The 16,800-nt window shown below is 48.7% G+C and overlaps 5 non-coding genes across 5 annotated transcripts; all 5 read left to right on the top strand.

The window, feature by feature from the left end:
* The first annotated feature begins 1,668 nt into the window (after window positions 1-1,668).
* Window positions 1,669-1,859, top strand: LOC130309092 (U2 spliceosomal RNA). Its single transcript, XR_008857809.1, has one exon. It is a non-coding gene; the product is annotated as a U2 spliceosomal RNA (small nuclear RNA).
* A 2,096-nt stretch (window positions 1,860-3,955) lies between these two features.
* On the top strand, window positions 3,956-4,146 carry LOC130309097 (U2 spliceosomal RNA). Its single transcript, XR_008857812.1, has one exon. It is a non-coding gene; the product is annotated as a U2 spliceosomal RNA (small nuclear RNA).
* Window positions 4,147-11,864: 7,718 nt separating this feature from the next.
* On the top strand, window positions 11,865-12,055 carry LOC130309096 (U2 spliceosomal RNA). Its single transcript, XR_008857811.1, has one exon. It is a non-coding gene; the product is annotated as a U2 spliceosomal RNA (small nuclear RNA).
* Window positions 12,056-14,140: 2,085 nt separating this feature from the next.
* Window positions 14,141-14,331, top strand: LOC130309086 (U2 spliceosomal RNA). Its single transcript, XR_008857803.1, has one exon. It is a non-coding gene; the product is annotated as a U2 spliceosomal RNA (small nuclear RNA).
* Window positions 14,332-16,414: 2,083 nt separating this feature from the next.
* Window positions 16,415-16,605, top strand: LOC130309075 (U2 spliceosomal RNA). Its single transcript, XR_008857792.1, has one exon. It is a non-coding gene; the product is annotated as a U2 spliceosomal RNA (small nuclear RNA).
* Window positions 16,606-16,800: the final 195 nt, after the last annotated feature.

Below are 16,800 nucleotides of genomic sequence, written 5' to 3'. Positions count from 1 at the left end.
CATATGTCTTTTTTCGACCGTACTAACTATGTAACTATGTAACATAACATGGGGGGGTCTCCTGGCTGTTCACACAGGTGTGTCATTGCTGTACATTGACCATGCATTGCTTCTGTGGTATTGCAAAGGCAAAGACAAATGCTTCCAGCCATCCATTGCACTAATGGATTGGTCATCAGCTGGCTGTCTATGTCCCGCATCAATATAGACCAAAGTACAGAGGGTTAGGCTATGCTATAGTGCACCTACCTGATGCATCAGAAGGTGCGAGGCCCTTGCTAAATTCTGTGCACAGACTTTGAGATCTATGCTTTAGACTGTATCTAAACCTGCTCCAACATGGACTGACATTCTGGCCTACTTTCAGCCGATGCGACTTGTCTGTCGCTGAACAGTCGCTTTTTATGTATTCAGCACCTATGTATAATGTTGTAAAAATGCTCTAGAAGCTAAAGTCGCAGAAATGTCACACATATTTGGCCTGCAACTTTCTGTGCGACAAATTCAGACAGGAAAAATCAGTATAAATCCTTAGAAAATTATCCCCCAGTGTCTCCATCTGCTGGCGGTATTGAATAAGCATTGCTGCACTGATGGGGTATGCATTAGACGAAAAAAAAGAAGAAAAAGAAGAATAATACGCCCAGAAAAGAGGCGAAAAGGAGAAAAACGTAAAAAAACGTGAAAAAAAAGTAAGAGGAAGAGAAGGGAAAAAAAGGTGGAAATGGGTTTAAAAGTGATTTCGGCGGAGAAATATATATATATATATATATATATATATATATATATATATATACGCGCACACACACACATATATATAAACGTATTCTCCGTTGAGATATTGCAGCCGCTGCTGTGTCCAGGCCCAGGAGCCTTAGCACTGTGCTGTGATGTCACTCAATACCACTGACATCACTAGGTGTAAACAACATCTCTCCTTTGCTGTGTATGTGACTATGGAGCTGTTTGGTGATGTCGTCTATTATGGCCTTCATAGAAGCAACAGGAGATTGTTGCATCCATCTAGAACCCTCAGAACTACAGTGCTATGATGTCACTCACTTCCACAGGCCTTGCAGAGTGTAAACAACAACAACCCAGCTTTGTTGTGTATGTAACCATAGGGATTGTGATGTCACCTAGAACCTTCACAGCAGCGACAGCTTTATGAGGAGCATCAGCACTGCTCTGCCTGAGCAGAACCATCACCGCCATAGGTTGTCAAATAACCCGGATTTAACCCACACAGGTAAGTCCAATGGGGTGCAGGCATGTCCTCTATGCTTACAGCTTCCCGTGGGTGTTGGTTTGATACCGTTTGGGGACAGCCAAGGAGGCATCTGCAGGCAACAAAGGTAGGTGTGTGCTTGTGTGTGTGTTTCCTATGCAGATCCTAAGCCCAGTGTCACATGCAAGTAGGAGGAGTAAGAAGGGTTCCTGGCAAATCCGGGTTATGGATTGCATTTAAAAAGGCCCCGTGGGAGTGCAATGGGCCCCTGTCTTGCTGCTTAGCAATAATGGTATGGGTTTAGGTTCTGCTGTGTGTACTGGTGGTTGACTGCCCCCCAGCCCAGAGTGTGCATGGAAAATTGTCTGGCAGCCTCCCTGACAGCAAGCAGTGATAGTGCCCATGAAGGGGACCTTGTTGGGCCCGCCCCTTTCACGGTTATCGCTTCTCGGCCTTTTGGCTAAGATCAAGTGTAGTATCTGTTCTTATCAGTTTAATATCTGATACGTCCCCTATCTGGGGACCATATATTAAATGGATTTTTGAGAACGGGGGCCGATTTCGAAGCTTGCTTCCGTCGCCCTATGCATTGACCCGATATGGCAGTATCTTTGGGTACAGTGCACCACCCCCTTACAGGGTTAAAAAGAAAGATTCCTACTTTCATTGCTACCTGCTTGCTGGCTAGCCAGCTAGCCAGCCCTGTGGGCCTTGCTGCTGCTGCTGCTGCTGCTGCTGCTGCTGCAGCCAAAAAACAAAAGGTGGTGCTGCTGCTGCTTCTGCTGCTTCTGCTTGTGTCTGGCCGCTGTTGGAGCGTCCAGGCACAGGACTTCTGCTGCTGCTGACTAAATGGCCTCCTTAATTGGATCATTTGAGTAGCCAGCACACCTGTGCAGGTAGGGCATGACATGATAGGCAGCTGCCTTGATAGCGGGTGGGTGCTGAATGTTCCTAATTGACAAAATAAGATTAATGCTTATGAAGAAATATAAAATCTCATCCCTTCCCCAATATCGCGCCACACCCCTACCCCTTAATTCCCTGGTTGAACTTGATGGACATATGTCTTTTTTCGACCGTACTAACTATGTAACTATGTAACATAACATGGGGGGGTCTCCTGGCTGTTCACACAGGTGTGTCATTGCTGTACATTGACCATGCATTGCTTCTGTGGTATTGCAAAGGCAAAGACAAATGCTTCCAGCCATCCATTGCACTAATGGATTGGTCATCAGCTGGCTGTCTATGTCCCGCATCAATATAGACCAAAGTACAGAGGGTTAGGCTATGCTATAGTGCACCTACCTGATGCATCAGAAGGTGCGAGGCCCTTGCTAAATTCTGTGCACAGACTTTGAGATCTATGCTTTAGACTGTATCTAAACCTGCTCCAACATGGACTGACATTCTGGCCTACTTTCAGCCGATGCGACTTGTCTGTCGCTGAACAGTCGCTTTTTATGTATTCAGCACCTATGTATAATGTTGTAAAAATGCTCTAGAAGCTAAAGTCGCAGAAATGTCACACATATTTGGCCTGCAACTTTCTGTGCGACAAATTCAGACAGGAAAAATCAGTATAAATCCTTAGAAAATTATCCCCCAGTGTCTCCATCTGCTGGCGGTATTGAATAAGCATTGCTGCACTGATGGGGTATGCATTAGACGAAAAAAAAGAAGAAAAAGAAGAATAATACGCCCAGAAAAGAGGCGAAAAGGAGAAAAACGTAAAAAAACGTGAAAAAAAAGTAAGAGGAAGAGAAGGGAAAAAAAGGTGGAAATGGGTTTAAAAGTGATTTCGGCGGAGAAATATATATATATATATATATATATATATATATATATATATATACGCGCACACACACACATATATATAAACGTATTCTCCGTTGAGATATTGCAGCCGCTGCTGTGTCCAGGCCCAGGAGCCTTAGCACTGTGCTGTGATGTCACTCAATACCACTGACATCACTAGGTGTAAACAACATCTCTCCTTTGCTGTGTATGTGACTATGGAGCTGTTTGGTGATGTCGTCTATTATGGCCTTCATAGAAGCAACAGGAGATTGTTGCATCCATCTAGAACCCTCAGAACTACAGTGCTATGATGTCACTCACTTCCACAGGCCTTGCAGAGTGTAAACAACAACAACCCAGCTTTGTTGTGTATGTAACCATAGGGATTGTGATGTCACCTAGAACCTTCACAGCAGCGACAGCTTTATGAGGAGCATCAGCACTGCTCTGCCTGAGCAGAACCATCACCGCCATAGGTTGTCAAATAACCCGGATTTAACCCACACAGGTAAGTCCAATGGGGTGCAGGCATGTCCTCTATGCTTACAGCTTCCCGTGGGTGTTGGTTTGATACCGTTTGGGGACAGCCAAGGAGGCATCTGCAGGCAACAAAGGTAGGTGTGTGCTTGTGTGTGTGTTTCCTATGCAGATCCTAAGCCCAGTGTCACATGCAAGTAGGAGGAGTAAGAAGGGTTCCTGGCAAATCCGGGTTATGGATTGCATTTAAAAAGGCCCCGTGGGAGTGCAATGGGCCCCTGTCTTGCTGCTTAGCAATAATGGTATGGGTTTAGGTTCTGCTGTGTGTACTGGTGGTTGACTGCCCCCCAGCCCAGAGTGTGCATGGAAAATTGTCTGGCAGCCTCCCTGACAGCAAGCAGTGATAGTGCCCATGAAGGGGACCTTGTTGGGCCCGCCCCTTTCACGGTTATCGCTTCTCGGCCTTTTGGCTAAGATCAAGTGTAGTATCTGTTCTTATCAGTTTAATATCTGATACGTCCCCTATCTGGGGACCATATATTAAATGGATTTTTGAGAACGGGGGCCGATTTCGAAGCTTGCTTCCGTCGCCCTATGCATTGACCCGATATGGCAGTATCTTCGGGTACAGTGCACCACCCCCTTACAGGGTTAAAAAGAAAGATTCCTACTTTCATTGCTACCTGCTTGCTGGCTAGCCAGCTAGCCAGCCCTGTGGGCCTTGCTGCTGCTGCTGCTGCTGCTGCTGCTGCTGCTGCAGCCAAAAAACAAAAGGTGGTGCTGCTGCTGCTTCTGCTGCTTCTGCTTGTGTCTGGCCGCTGTTGGAGCGTCCAGGCACAGGACTTCTGCTGCTGCTGACTAAATGGCCTCCTTAATTGGATCATTTGAGTAGCCAGCACACCTGTGCAGGTAGGGCATGACATGATAGGCAGCTGCCTTGATAGCGGGTGGGTGCTGAATGTTCCTGTCACGATGCCGGCTGGCAGGTAGTGGATCCTCTGTGCCAGAGAGGGATTGGCGTGGACCGTGCTAGTGGACCGGTTCTAAGCCACTACTGGTTTTCACCAGAGCCCGCCGCAAAGCGGGATGGTCTTGCTGCGGCGGTAGTGACCAGGTCGTATCCACTAGCAACGGCTCACCTCTCTGGTTGCTGAAGATAGGCGCGGTACAAGGGAGTAGGCAAAAGCAAGGTCGGACGTAGCAGAAGGTCGGGGCAGGCAGCAAGGATCGTAGTCAGGGGCAACGGCAGAAGGTCTGGAAACACAGGCAAGGAACACACAAGGAACGCTTTCACTGGCACTAAGGCAACAAGATCCGGCAAGGGAGTGCAGGGGAAGTGAGGTGATATAGGGAAGTGCACAGGTGAACACACTAATTGGGACCACTGCGCCAATCAGCGGCGCAGTGGCCCTTTAAATCGCAGAGACCCGGCGCGCGCGCGCCCTAGGGAGCGGGGCCGCGCGCGCCGGGACAGAACAGACGGAGAGCGAGTCAGGTAGGGGAGCCGGGGTGCGCATCGCGAGCGGGCGCTACCCGCATCGCGAATCGCATCCCGGCTGGCAGCGGAATCGCAGCGCCCCGGGTCAGAGGACGTGACCGGAGCGCTGCCGCGGGGAGAGTGAAGCGAGCGCTCCGGGGAGGAGCGGGGACCCGGAGCGCTCGGCGTAACAGTACCCCCCCCCTTGGGTCTCCCCCTCTTCTTGGAGCCTGAGAACCTGAGGAGCAGACTTTTGTCTAGGATGTTGTCCTCAGGTTCCCAGGATCTCTCTTCAGGACCACAACCCTCCCAGTCCACTAAAAAAAAATTTTTTCCTCTGACCTTTTTGGCAGCTAAAATTTCTTTGACCGAGAAGATGTCCGAGGAGCCAGAAACAGGAGTGGGAGGAACAGATTTGGGAGAAAAACGGTTGAGGATGAGTGGTTTGAGAAGAGAGACGTGAAAGGCATTAGGGATACGAAGAGAGGGAGGAAGAAGAAGTTTATAAGAGACAGGATTAATTTGACACAAAATTTTGAAAGGACCAAGATAGCGTGGTCCCAACTTGTAGCTAGGGACACGGAAGTGGACATATTTAGCGGAGAGCCATACCTTGTCTCCAGGGGAAAAAACGGGGGGAGCTCTTCTTTTCTTATCCGCGAACTTCTTCATGCGTGATGAAGCCTGTAAGAGAGAATTTTGGGTCTCTCTCCATATGATGGAAAGGTCACGAGAAATTTCATCCACAGCGGGCAGACCAGAGGGCAAGGGAGTAGGGAGGGGGGGAAGAGGGTGACGGCCGTACACCACGAAAAATGGGGATTTGGAGGAAGACTCAGAGACCCTGAAGTTATACGAGAATTCGGCCCATGGGAGGAGATCTGCCCAGTCATCCTGGCGGGAGGAAACAAAATGTCGCAAATAATCACCCAAGATCTGGTTAATCCTTTCTACTTGTCCATTGGACTGGGGATGATATGCAGAAGAAAAATTTAATTTAATCTTGAGTTGTTTACAGAGAGCCCTCCAGAATTTAGACACGAATTGGACGCCTCTATCCGAGACAATCTGCGTAGGCAACCCGTGAAGACGAAAAATGTGTACAAAAAATTGTTTAGCCAACTGAGGCGCAGAAGGAAGACCAGGAAGAGGGATGAAATGTGCCATTTTGGAGAATCGATCAACGACCACCCAAATAACAGTGTTGCCACGGGAAGGGGGTAAATCAGTAATAAAATCCATACCAATCAGAGACCAAGGCTGTTCGGGGACAGGCAGAGGATGAAGAAAACCAGCGGGCTTCTGGCGAGGAGTCTTATCCCGGGCACAGATAGTGCAGGCTCGCACAAAGTCCACAACATCCGTCTCCAGAGTCGGCCACCAATAGAAGCGGGAGATGAGTTGCACAGATTTCTTGATACCCGCATGACCTGCGAGATGGGAGGAGTGACCCCATTTGAGGATTCCGAGGCGTTGGCGAGGAGAAACAAAGGTCTTTCCTGGAGGAGTCTGCCTGATGGAGGCAGGAGAAGTGGAGATCAGGCAGTCAGGTGGAATGATGTGTTGCGGAGAGAGTTCAACTTCTGAGGCATCCGAGGAACGAGAGAGAGCATCGGCCCTAATGTTCTTATCGGCAGGACGAAAGTGAATCTCAAAATTAAATCGGGCAAAGAACAGAGACCACCGGGCCTGGCGAGGATTCAGCCGTTGGGCAGACTGGAGGTAGGAGAGGTTCTTGTGGTCGGTGTAGATAATAACAGGAGAACTTGATCCCTCCAGCAGATGCCTCCATTCCTCAAGTGCTAATTTGATGGCTAGAAGCTCTCGATCCCCGATGGAGTAGTTCCTCTCCGCTGGAGAGAAGGTCCTAGAGAAAAAACCACAAGTGACAGCATGCCCGGAAGAATTTTTTTGTAGAAGAACAGCTCCAGCTCCCACTGAGGAGGCATCAACCTCCAATAGGAAGGGTTTGGAAGGGTCAGGTCTGGAGAGGACGGGAGCCGAAGAAAAGGCAGACTTGAGTCGTTTAAAGGCGTCTTCTGCTTGAGGAGGCCAGGACTTGGGATCAGCATTTTTTTTGGTTAAAGCCACGATAGGAGCCACAATGGTAGAAAAATGTGGAATAAATTGCCTGTAATAATTGGCGAACCCCAAAAAGCGTTGGATAGCACGGAGTCCGGAGGGGCGTGGCCAATCTAAGACGGCAGAGAGTTTGTCTGGATCCATCTGTAGTCCCTGGCCAGAGACCAAATATCCTAGAAAAGGAAGAGATTGGCATTCAAACAGACATTTCTCAATTTTGGCATAGAGTTGGTTGTCACGAAGTCTCTGAAGAACCATACGGACATGCTGGCGGTGTTCTTCTAGATTGGCAGAAAAAATTAGGATATCGTCCAGATATACAACAACACAGGAGTATAACAAATCACGAAAAATTTCATTGACAAAGTCTTGGAAGACGGCAGGGGCGTTGCACAGTCCAAAGGGCATGACCAGATACTCAAAGTGTCCATCTCTGGTGTTAAATGCCGTTTTCCACTCGTCCCCCTCTCTGATGCGGATGAGGTTATAGGCGCCTCTTAAGTCCAATTTAGTGAAGATGTGGGCACCTTGGAGGCGATCAAAGAGTTCAGAGATGAGGGGTAAGGGGTAGCGGTTCTTAACCGTGATTTTATTAAGACCGCGGTAGTCAATGCAAGGACGTAGGGAGCCATCTTTTTTGGACACAAAGAAAAATCCGGCTCCGGCAGGAGAGGAGGATTTACGGATAAAGCCCTTTTTTAGATTCTCCTGGACGTATTCGGACATGGCAAGAGTCTCTGGGGCAGAGAGAGGATAAATTCTGCCCCGGGGTGGAGTAGTGCCCGGGAGGAGGTCGATAGGGCAATCATAAGGCCTGTGAGGAGGTAGAGTCTCAGCTTGTTTTTTGCAGAAAACATCCGCGAAGTCCATATAGGCCTTAGGGAGACCGGTTACTGGAGGAACCACAGAGTTACGGCAAGGGTTACTGGGAACCGGTTTTAGACAGTTCTTGGAACAAGAGGACCCCCAACTCTTGATCTCCCCAGTGGACCAATCCAGGGTAGGGGAATGAAGTTGAAGCCAGGGAAGTCCAAGGAGAATTTCCGAGGTGCAATTGGGGAGGACCAAAAGTTCAATCCTCTCATGATGAGATCCGATGCTCATAAGAAGGGGCTCCGTGCGGAAACGTATGGTACAGTCCAATCTTTCATTATTTACACAATTGATGTAGAGGGGTCTGGCGAGACTGGTCACCGGGATGTTGAACCTGTTGACGAGAGAGGCCAAAATAAAATTTCCTGCAGATCCTGAGTCCAAGAAGGCCACTGTAGAGAAGGAGAAGGCAGAGGCAGACATCCGCACAGGCACAGTAAGACGTGGAGAAGCAGAGTAGACATCAAGGACTGTCTCACCATTGTGCGGAGTCAGCGTACGTCTTTCCAGGCGAGGAGGACGGATAGGACAATCTCTCAGGAAGTGTTCGGTACTAGCACAGTACAGGCAGAGGTTCTCCATACGGCGTCGTGTCCTCTCTTGAGGTGTCAGGCGAGACCGGTCGACCTGCATAGCCTCCACGGCGGGAGGCACAGGAACAGATTGCAGGGGACCAGAGGAGAGAGGAGCCGAGGAGAAGAAACGCCTCGTGCGAACAGAGTCCATATCTTGGCGGAGTTCCTGACGCCTTTCGGAAAAACGCATGTCAATGCGAGTGGCTAGGTGAATAAGTTCATGTAGATTAGCAGGAATTTCTCGTGCGGCCAGAACATCTTTAATGTTGCTGGATAGGCCTTTTTTGAAGGTCGCGCAGAGGGCCTCATTATTCCAGGACAATTCAGAAGCAAGAGTACGGAATTGTACGGCATACTCGCCAACGGAAGAATTACCCTGGACCAGGTTCAACAGGGCAGTCTCAGCAGAAGAGGCTCGGGCAGGTTCCTCAAAGACACTTCGGATTTCCGAGAAGAAGGAGTGTACAGAGGCAGTGACGGGGTCATTGCGATCCCAGAGCGGTGTGGCCCATGACAGGGCTTTTCCGGACAGAAGGCTGACTACGAAAGCCACCTTAGACCTTTCAGTGGGAAACAGGTCCGACATCATCTCCAGATGCAGGGAACATTGGGAAAGAAAGCCACGGCAAAACTTAGAGTCCCCATCAAATTTATCCGGCAAGGATAAGCGTATCCCAGGAGCGGCCACTCGCTGCGGAGGAGGTGCAGGAGCTGGCGGAGGAGATGACTGCTGAAGCTGTGGTAGTAACTGTTGTAGCATAACGGTCAGTTGAGACAGCTGTTGGCCTTGTTGCGCTATCTGTTGTGACTGCTGGGCGACCACCGTGGTGAGGTCAGCGACAACTGGCAGAGGAACTTCAGCGGGATCCATGGCCGGATCTACTGTCACGATGCCGGCTGGCAGGTAGTGGATCCTCTGTGCCAGAGAGGGATTGGCGTGGACCGTGCTAGTGGACCGGTTCTAAGCCACTACTGGTTTTCACCAGAGCCCGCCGCAAAGCGGGATGGTCTTGCTGCGGCGGTAGTGACCAGGTCGTATCCACTAGCAACGGCTCACCTCTCTGGCTGCTGAAGATAGGCGCGGTACAAGGGAGTAGGCAAAAGCAAGGTCGGACGTAGCAGAAGGTCGGGGCAGGCAGCAAGGATCGTAGTCAGGGGCAACGGCAGAAGGTCTGGAAACACAGGCAAGGAACACACAAGGAACGCTTTCACTGGCACTAAGGCAACAAGATCCGGCAAGGGAGTGCAGGGGAAGTGAGGTGATATAGGGAAGTGCACAGGTGAACACACTAATTGGGACCACTGCGCCAATCAGCGGCGCAGTGGCCCTTTAAATCGCAGAGACCCGGCGCGCGCGCGCCCTAGGGAGCGGGGCCGCGCGCGCCGGGACAGAACAGACGGAGAGCGAGTCAGGTAGGGGAGCCGGGGTGCGCATCGCGAGCGGGCGCTACCCGCATCGCGAATCGCATCCCGGCTGGCAGCGGAATCGCAGCGCCCCGGGTCAGAGGACGTGACCGGAGCGCTGCCGCGGGGAGAGTGAAGCGAGCGCTCCGGGGAGGAGCGGGGACCCGGAGCGCTCGGCGTAACAGTTCCTAATTGACAAAATAAGATTAATGCTTATGAAGAAATATAAAATCTCATCCCTTCCCCAATATCGCGCCACACCCCTACCCCTTAATTCCCTGGTTGAACTTGATGGACATATGTCTTTTTTCGACCGTACTAACTATGTAACTATGTAACATAACATGGGGGGGTCTCCTGGCTGTTCACACAGGTGTGTCATTGCTGTACATTGACCATGCATTGCTTCTGTGGTATTGCAAAGGCAAAGACAAATGCTTCCAGCCATCCATTGCACTAATGGATTGGTCATCAGCTGGCTGTCTATGTCCCGCATCAATATAGACCAAAGTACAGAGGGTTAGGCTATGCTATAGTGCACCTACCTGATGCATCAGAAGGTGCGAGGCCCTTGCTAAATTCTGTGCACAGACTTTGAGATCTATGCTTTAGACTGTATCTAAACCTGCTCCAACATGGACTGACATTCTGGCCTACTTTCAGCCGATGCGACTTGTCTGTCGCTGAACAGTCGCTTTTTATGTATTCAGCACCTATGTATAATGTTGTAAAAATGCTCTAGAAGCTAAAGTCGCAGAAATGTCACACATATTTGGCCTGCAACTTTCTGTGCGACAAATTCAGACAGGAAAAATCAGTATAAATCCTTAGAAAATTATCCCCCAGTGTCTCCATCTGCTGGCGGTATTGAATAAGCATTGCTGCACTGATGGGGTATGCATTAGACGAAAAAAAAGAAGAAAAAGAAGAATAATACGCCCAGAAAAGAGGCGAAAAGGAGAAAAACGTAAAAAAACGTGAAAAAAAAGTAAGAGGAAGAGAAGGGAAAAAAAGGTGGAAATGGGTTTAAAAGTGATTTCGGCGGAGAAATATATATATATATATATATATATATACGCGCACACACACACATATATATAAACGTATTCTCCGTTGAGATATTGCAGCCGCTGCTGTGTCCAGGCCCAGGAGCCTTAGCACTGTGCTGTGATGTCACTCAATACCACTGACATCACTAGGTGTAAACAACATCTCTCCTTTGCTGTGTATGTGACTATGGAGCTGTTTGGTGATGTCGTCTATTATGGCCTTCATAGAAGCAACAGGAGATTGTTGCATCCATCTAGAACCCTCAGAACTACAGTGCTATGATGTCACTCACTTCCACAGGCCTTGCAGAGTGTAAACAACAACAACCCAGCTTTGTTGTGTATGTAACCATAGGGATTGTGATGTCACCTAGAACCTTCACAGCAGCGACAGCTTTATGAGGAGCATCAGCACTGCTCTGCCTGAGCAGAACCATCACCGCCATAGGTTGTCAAATAACCCGGATTTAACCCACACAGGTAAGTCCAATGGGGTGCAGGCATGTCCTCTATGCTTACAGCTTCCCGTGGGTGTTGGTTTGATACCGTTTGGGGACAGCCAAGGAGGCATCTGCAGGCAACAAAGGTAGGTGTGTGCTTGTGTGTGTGTTTCCTATGCAGATCCTAAGCCCAGTGTCACATGCAAGTAGGAGGAGTAAGAAGGGTTCCTGGCAAATCCGGGTTATGGATTGCATTTAAAAAGGCCCCGTGGGAGTGCAATGGGCCCCTGTCTTGCTGCTTAGCAATAATGGTATGGGTTTAGGTTCTGCTGTGTGTACTGGTGGTTGACTGCCCCCCAGCCCAGAGTGTGCATGGAAAATTGTCTGGCAGCCTCCCTGACAGCAAGCAGTGATAGTGCCCATGAAGGGGACCTTGTTGGGCCCGCCCCTTTCACGGTTATCGCTTCTCGGCCTTTTGGCTAAGATCAAGTGTAGTATCTGTTCTTATCAGTTTAATATCTGATACGTCCCCTATCTGGGGACCATATATTAAATGGATTTTTGAGAACGGGGGCCGATTTCGAAGCTTGCTTCCGTCGCCCTATGCATTGACCCGATATGGCAGTATCTTCGGGTACAGTGCACCACCCCCTTACAGGGTTAAAAAGAAAGATTCCTACTTTCATTGCTACCTGCTTGCTGGCTAGCCAGCTAGCCAGCCCTGTGGGCCTTGCTGCTGCTGCTGCTGCTGCTGCAGCCAAAAAACAAAAGGTGGTGCTGCTGCTGCTTCTGCTGCTTCTGCTTGTGTCTGGCCGCTGTTGGAGCGTCCAGGCACAGGACTTCTGCTGCTGCTGACTAAATGGCCTCCTTAATTGGATCATTTGAGTAGCCAGCACACCTGTGCAGGTAGGGCATGACATGATAGGCAGCTGCCTTGATAGCGGGTGGGTGCTGAATGTTCCTAATTGACAAAATAAGATTAATGCTTATGAAGAAATATAAAATCTCATCCCTTCCCCAATATCGCGCCACACCCCTACCCCTTAATTCCCTGGTTGAACTTGATGGACATATGTCTTTTTTCGACCGTACTAACTATGTAACTATGTAACATAACATGGGGGGGTCTCCTGGCTGTTCACACAGGTGTGTCATTGCTGTACATTGACCATGCATTGCTTCTGTGGTATTGCAAAGGCAAAGACAAATGCTTCCAGCCATCCATTGCACTAATGGATTGGTCATCAGCTGGCTGTCTATGTCCCGCATCAATATAGACCAAAGTACAGAGGGTTAGGCTATGCTATAGTGCACCTACCTAATGCATCAGAAGGTGCGAGGCCCTTGCTAAATTCTGTGCACAGACTTTGAGATCTATGCTTTAGACTGTATCTAAACCTGCTCCAACATGGACTGACATTCTGGCCTACTTTCAGCCGATGCGACTTGTCTGTCGCTGAACAGTCGCTTTTTATGTATTCAGCACCTATGTATAATGTTGTAAAAATGCTCTAGAAGCTAAAGTCGCAGAAATGTCACACATATTTGGCCTGCAACTTTCTGTGCGACAAATTCAGACAGGAAAAATCAGTATAAATCCTTAGAAAATTATCCCCCAGTGTCTCCATCTGCTGGCGGTATTGAATAAGCATTGCTGCACTGATGGGGTATGCATTAGACGAAAAAAAAGAAGAAAAAGAAGAATAATACGCCCAGAAAAGAGGCGAAAAGGAGAAAAACGTAAAAAAACGTGAAAAAAAAGTAAGAGGAAGAGAAGGGAAAAAAAGGTGGAAATGGGTTTAAAAGTGATTTCGGCGGAGAAATATATATATATATATATATATATATATATATATATATATACGCGCACACACACACATATATATAAACGTATTCTCCGTTGAGATATTGCAGCCGCTGCTGTGTCCAGGCCCAGGAGCCTTAGCACTGTGCTGTGATGTCACTCAATACCACTGACATCACTAGGTGTAAACAACATCTCTCCTTTGCTGTGTATGTGACTATGGAGCTGTTTGGTGATGTCGTCTATTATGGCCTTCATAGAAGCAACAGGAGATTGTTGCATCCATCTAGAACCCTCAGAACTACAGTGCTATGATGTCACTCACTTCCACAGGCCTTGCAGAGTGTAAACAACAACAACCCAGCTTTGTTGTGTATGTAACCATAGGGATTGTGATGTCACCTAGAACCTTCACAGCAGCGACAGCTTTATGAGGAGCATCAGCACTGCTCTGCCTGAGCAGAACCATCACCGCCATAGGTTGTCAAATAACCCGGATTTAACCCACACAGGTAAGTCCAATGGGGTGCAGGCATGTCCTCTATGCTTACAGCTTCCCGTGGGTGTTGGTTTGATACCGTTTGGGGACAGCCAAGGAGGCATCTGCAGGCAACAAAGGTAGGTGTGTGCTTGTGTGTGTGTTTCCTATGCAGATCCTAAGCCCAGTGTCACATGCAAGTAGGAGGAGTAAGAAGGGTTCCTGGCAAATCCGGGTTATGGATTGCATTTAAAAAGGCCCCGTGGGAGTGCAATGGGCCCCTGTCTTGCTGCTTAGCAATAATGGTATGGGTTTAGGTTCTGCTGTGTGTACTGGTGGTTGACTGCCCCCCAGCCCAGAGTGTGCATGGAAAATTGTCTGGCAGCCTCCCTGACAGCAAGCAGTGATAGTGCCCATGAAGGGGACCTTGTTGGGCCCGCCCCTTTCACGGTTATCGCTTCTCGGCCTTTTGGCTAAGATCAAGTGTAGTATCTGTTCTTATCAGTTTAATATCTGATACGTCCCCTATCTGGGGACCATATATTAAATGGATTTTTGAGAACGGGGGCCGATTTCGAAGCTTGCTTCCGTCGCCCTATGCATTGACCCGATATGGCAGTATCTTCGGGTACAGTGCACCACCCCCTTACAGGGTTAAAAAGAAAGATTCCTACTTTCATTGCTACCTGCTTGCTGGCTAGCCAGCTAGCCAGCCCTGTGGGCCTTGCTGCTGCTGCTGCTGCTGCTGCAGCCAAAAAACAAAAGGTGGTGCTGCTGCTGCTTCTGCTGCTTCTGCTTGTGTCTGGCCGCTGTTGGAGCGTCCAGGCACAGGACTTCTGCTGCTGCTGACTAAATGGCCTCCTTAATTGGATCATTTGAGTAGCCAGCACACCTGTGCAGGTAGGGCATGACATGATAGGCAGCTGCCTTGATAGCGGGTGGGTGCTGAATGTTCCTAATTGACAAAATAAGATTAATGCTTATGAAGAAATATAAAATCTCATCCCTTCCCCAATATCGCGCCACACCCCTACCCCTTAATTCCCTGGTTGAACTTGATGGACATATGTCTTTTTTCGACCGTACTAACTATGTAACTATGTAACATAACATGGGGGGGTCTCCTGGCTGTTCACACAGGTGTGTCATTGCTGTACATTGACCATGCATTGCTTCTGTGGTATTGCAAAGGCAAAGACAAATGCTTCCAGCCATCCATTGCACTAATGGATTGGTCATCAGCTGGCTGTCTATGTCCCGCATCAATATAGACCAAAGTACAGAGGGTTAGGCTATGCTATAGTGCACCTACCTGATGCATCAGAAGGTGCGAGGCCCTTGCTAAATTCTGTGCACAGACTTTGAGATCTATGCTTTAGACTGTATCTAAACCTGCTCCAACATGGACTGACATTCTGGCCTACTTTCAGCCGATGCGACTTGTCTGTCGCTGAACAGTCGCTTTTTATGTATTCAGCACCTATGTATAATGTTGTAAAAATGCTCTAGAAGCTAAAGTCGCAGAAATGTCACACATATTTGGCCTGCAACTTTCTGTGCGACAAATTCAGACAGGAAAAATCTGTATAAATCCTTAGAAAATTATCCCCCAGTGTCTCCATCTGCTGGCGGTATTGAATAAGCATTGCTGCACTGATGGGGTATGCATTAGACGAAAAAAAAGAAGAAAAAGAAGAATAATACGCCCAGAAAAGAGGCGAAAAGGAGAAAAACGTAAAAAAACGTGAAAAAAAAGTAAGAGGAAGAGAAGGGAAAAAAAGGTGGAAATGGGTTTAAAAGTGATTTCGGCGGAGAAATATATATATATATATATATATATATATATATATATATACGCGCACACACACACATATATATAAACGTATTCTCCGTTGAGATATTGCAGCCGCTGCTGTGTCCAGGCCCAGGAGCCTTAGCACTGTGCTGTGATGTCACTCAATACCACTGACATCACTAGGTGTAAACAACATCTCTCCTTTGCTGTGTATGTGACTATGGAGCTGTTTGGTGATGTCGTCTATTATGGCCTTCATAGAAGCAACAGGAGATTGTTGCATCCATCTAGAACCCTCAGAACTACAGTGCTATGATGTCACTCACTTCCACAGGCCTTGCAGAGTGTAAACAACAACAACCCAGCTTTGTTGTGTATGTAACCATAGGGATTGTGATGTCACCTAGAACCTCCACAGCAGCGACAGCTTTATGAGGAGCATCAGCACTGCTCTGCCTGAGCAGAACCATCACCGCCATAGGTTGTCAAATAACCCGGATTTAACCCACACAGGTAAGTCCAATGGGGTGCAGGCATGTCCTCTATGCTTACAGCTTCCCGTGGGTGTTGGTTTGATACCGTTTGGGGACAGCCAAGGAGGCATCTGCAGGCAACAAAGGTAGGTGTGTGCTTGTGTGTGTGTTTCCTATGCAGATCCTAAGCCCAGTGTCACATGCAAGTAGGAGGAGTAAGAAGGGTTCCTGGCAAATCCGGGTTATGGATTGCATTTAAAAAGGCCCCGTGGGAGTGCAATGGGCCCCTGTCTTGCTGCTTAGCAATAATGGTATGGGTTTAGGTTCTGCTGTGTGTACTGGTGGTTGACTGCCCCCCAGCCCAGAGTGTGCATGGAAAATTGTCTGGCAGCCTCCCTGACAGCAAGCAGTGATAGTGCCCATGAAGGGGACCTTGTTGGGCCCGCCCCTTTCACGGTTATCGCTTCTCGGCCTTTTGGCTAAGATCAAGTGTAGTATCTGTTCTTATCAGTTTAATATCTGATACGTCCCCTATCTGGGGACCATATATTAAATGGATTTTTGAGAACGGGGGCCGATTTCGAAGCTTGCTTCCGTCGCCCTATGCATTGACCCGATATGGCAGTATCTTCGGGTACAGTGCACCACCCCCTTACAGGGTTAAAAAGAAAGATTCCTACTTTCATTGCTACCTGCTTGCTGGCTAGCCAGCTAGCCAGCCCTGTGGGCCTTGCTGCTGCTGCTGCTGCTGCTGCTGCAGCCAAAAAACAAAAGTGGTGCTGCTGCTGCTTCTGCTGCTTCTGCTTGTGTCTGGCCGCTGTTGGAGCGTCCAGGCACAGGACTTC

The sequence above is a fragment of the Hyla sarda genome, unplaced genomic scaffold, assembly GCF_029499605.1.
Source record: "Hyla sarda isolate aHylSar1 unplaced genomic scaffold, aHylSar1.hap1 scaffold_1505, whole genome shotgun sequence".
NCBI classification, from domain to species: Eukaryota; Metazoa; Chordata; class Amphibia; order Anura; family Hylidae; genus Hyla; species Hyla sarda.
The sequence above is the reverse complement of the archived record's forward strand: the minus strand, read 5'-3'. Positions and strand labels throughout refer to the sequence as shown.